Genomic DNA, 4,074 nt, shown 5'->3' with positions numbered 1-4,074 from the left:
GTTTTGGTTGATTTAGTTTGTTTTTTTGGATTTTTTTGTTTTTTAGTTACAAATCACTGTCAATTTGGCCAAATGAAAAGGGAGAAAAATTCTTTCGTTTTTCAAAACAAAACACTTTTTTGTGGGGTAAAATGTTGTCTCAGGCACTGTAGCAATTGAGCTGGGCATCCCCTGCTGGGGGAACCCGGAACTGCATATGTTCAGAGAAGCAGACACCCTAACACTCCCGCAGAATCCCCTCCTGGGCTCTGTTTTCAGTTACTCTGAGTGGAATTTGTGCCGTATGTGTCAGCTCAGAACCCCCACAGTGCGATGTGGGAAGTTAGTGTGTCAGAGTATTAAGTGCTTAAAACATTTCTTGACCTTAAAACAGTGCTGTTGTCACCACTTCCCACATAGTCTCAGGGAGCGCACCTCCCAGGGCAGAGCACTTGGTGACTGTGCAGTGTGGAACGGGCTTCTGTCTTCCGTAATGTGATGACATTTTCTTCTTACAGCACAGGTGTGTTTAAGAGCTGCTGCATTTTGGGGATACAAAGTAAGGTTTTCGTGTTATGTGTGCTAAAAAGATTCGTTAAGATCTCATGAGGAGAACCAAACGCACGTGCTGTTGGGGAGGCCCCAGGAGCCCATCTCTTCGCAGGGGCGCAGAGAATCTGCCTGTGGTAATCTGTTCTGGAAGTCAAGTCTCTCTGGAGGCTCATGTCTTGCAGGGAAGAACTAGGCTGGCAAATCCGTTAATTTTGGTCCGTTTTAGCCCTTATGGCTTAATGTTCACATATCCCCCACCCCAGCCCTGTGGTAGTCACTGTGGCTGCTTGTGGGTGTCGAAGTGGGTGCTAAGAACCTTGTCCCCCACAGATTGGGGTTCTAGGTTTACACTGTGGATTGCTGCTTTTGGTGGTGGAGGTGTAGACAGGGACAGACTCCCATTATAGTCCCATCCCCTGAATCTGCTTCAGGGAGTTTAAAAGGCCAGTTCTTGTTTCTTTTTCTTTTGTATTTGTCCTGCTGTACTTCTTTTGTGGATCAAACATTTAAGGATTAGGACTTAGAAGAACAAATGCATGTTCAAGGGAATTTGGAACAATTGCCCAGGGAAGGACATGTACTCAGAGAAGAACTGAGACAACCTCGAATTTTCACCTCTGGCTGGCATGGCACACCCTTACAACAATCAAAAAAATCCAGCCATTCTGGTGAAGGGAGAGTATCTGATTTCCAGAGTGACCACATGATGAGATTCAAATGTCCAGTTGTCAGCAAAATCACAAGTTATACTTTAAAAAAGCAGGAAAGTAGAATATGGCCCATTAAAGGAAAAAATGCTGTCTCTTAGGAGGATGAGATGGTGGACTTTCCAGACAAAACCTTTAAAACAACCATCATAAAGACACTCAGTTAAAGGAAAACATGCACAAAGTGAACATGCACAGAGTCCGGAAAGTATTTTGTCTATGAACAAAATAGAAATACCAGCAAAAAAAAAAAGAAAAGAAAAAGGTGCCCCTAGTATTCTGGAGCTGGAAAGTGCAGGTAACAAAAACAAAAAGATATATAGGATGATGTCAAATCTCTGTGCTTCAAAGGAAATAACGGTGAAAAGATAGATTTAGGAAATGGGAGAAAACATTTGCAAGTATTTATCTTATAAAATTAATATCCAGAACATTAAAATTTTTTTTTTCAACGTTTTATTTATTTTTGGGACAGAGAGAGACAGAGCATGAACGGGGGAGGGGCAGAGAGAGAGGGAGACACAGAATCGGAAACAGGCTCCAGGCTCTGAGCCATCAGCCCAGAGCCCGACGCGGGGCTCGAACTCACGGACCGCGAGATCGTGACCTGGCTGAAGTCAGACGCTTAACTGACTGCGCCACCCAGGCGCCCCAATATCCAGAACATTTAAGAGACTCCTACAACCAACTACAACTATCTGATTAAAAAATGGGCAGAAAGGGTGCCTGGGTGGCTCAGTCAGTTAAGTATCTGACTCTTAATCTTGGCTCAGGTCATGATCTCAGGTCCTGAGTTCAAGCCCTGCATTGAGCTCCATGCTGGGCATGGAGCCTACTTAAGAAAAAAAAGGTGTACCAAAAACCATAAAATATCTAGGAATAAACCTAACCAAAGAGGTGAAAAGTCTATACACTGAAAACTATAGAAAACTTATGAAAGAAATTGAAGAAGACCCAAAAAAAATGGGAAAACATTCCATGTTCATGGATTGGAAGAACAAATATCGTTAAAATGTCCATACTACCCAAAGCAATCTACATATTCAATGCAATCTCTAGCAAAATAACACCATTCTTCACAGAGGTAGAAAAAGCAATTCTAACGTTTGTATAGCAACAGAAAAGACCCTGAATAGCCAAAACAATCCTGAAAAAGAAAACCAAAGCTGGAAGCATCACAATTCCAGACTTTAAAAGTATTAAAAAGCTGTAATCATCAAGACAGTATGGTACTGGCACAAGAACCGACACTCAGATCAATGGGACAGAATAGAGAACCCAGAAATGGACCTACAAACATATGGCCAAGTAATCTTTGACAAAGCAGGAAAGATAATCGAATGGACAAAGACCATTTCTTCAGCAAATGGTGTTAAGAAAACTGGACAGCAATGTGCAGAAGAATGAAACTGGACCACATTCTTACAACATATACAAAAGTAAACTCAAAGTGGATGAAAAACCTAAAGGTGAGACAGGAAGCCAATTCCTAGAGGGGAAAGCAGCAACTTCTTATTTGACATGTCTCCAGAGGCAAGGGAAACAAAAACAAAAATGAACTACTGGGACCTCATCAAGATAAAAGGCTTCTACACAGGAAAGGAAACAATCAACAAACTAAAAGGCAACCAACAGAATGGGAGAAGATATTTGCAAATGACATATCAGATAAAGGGTTAGTATTCAAAATGTGTAAAGAACTTACCAAACTCACCCAAAAAAACAATCCAGTGAAGAAATGGGCAGAACACATGAATAGACATTTTTCCAAAGAAGACATACAGATGGCCAAAAGACACATGAAAAGATGCTCGACATCACTCATCATCAGGGAAATACATACAAATCAAAACCACAAGGAGATATCACCTCATACCTGACAGAATGGCTAAAATTAACAACTCCAGCAACAACAGATGTTGGTGAGGATGTGGAGAAAGGGGAACTCTTTTGCCCTACTGGTGGGAATGCAAACTAGTGCCACCATTCTGGAGAACAGTATGATGGTTCCTCAAAAAGTTAAAAACAGAACTACCCTACAACCCAGCAATTGCACTACTAGGAATTTGTCCAAAGGATACAAAAATGGTGATTCAAAGCCATATGCACCCCAATGTTTATAGCAGAATAATCAACAATAGCCAAATTATGGAAAGAGCCTAAATGTGCATCAACTGATGAATGGATAAACACGTGTGTGTGTGCGTGTGTGTGTGTGTACACACACAATGGAATACTACTGGGCGATCAAAAAGAATGTAATCTTGCCATTTGCAACAACGTGGATGGAACTAGAGTGTATTATGCTAAGCAAAACAAGTCAGAGAAAGACAGATACATGATTTCACTCGTGTGGAATTTAAGAAACAAAACAGATGAACATAGGGGAAGGGAAGGAAAAATATAAACAGGAAGACAAACCATAAGAGACTCTTAAACAGAGAAGAAACAGGGTTGCTGGTGGGGTGCTGGGTTGGGGGATGGACTAAAGGGGTGATGGGTATTAAGGAGGGCACTTGCTGGGAGGAGCACTGGCTGTCATATGTTAGCGATGAACCACTAAATTCTTTTCTTGCAATCGTTACTATACTGTATGTTAATTAACTTGGATTTAAAGAAGAAAACAAGAAGGTGGGACCCCTGGGTGGCTCAGTCAGTTGAGCATCCAGCTTTGGCTCAGGTCATGATCTCATGGTTCATGAGTTCAAGCCCTGCATCGGGCTCTCTGCTGTCACTGTGGAGCCTGCTTCAGATCCTCTGTTCTACTCTCTCTACTTCCTGGCTCATGCTCTCTTTCAAAAATAAACAAAAAAAGCAGAAAACTTGGAACAGTTAT

The sequence above is a fragment of the Prionailurus viverrinus genome, unplaced genomic scaffold (assembly GCF_022837055.1).
Source record: "Prionailurus viverrinus isolate Anna unplaced genomic scaffold, UM_Priviv_1.0 scaffold_51, whole genome shotgun sequence".
Lineage (NCBI taxonomy): Eukaryota > Metazoa > Chordata > Mammalia > Carnivora > Felidae > Prionailurus > Prionailurus viverrinus.
The sequence above is the reverse complement of the archived record's forward strand: the minus strand, read 5'-3'. Positions refer to the sequence as shown.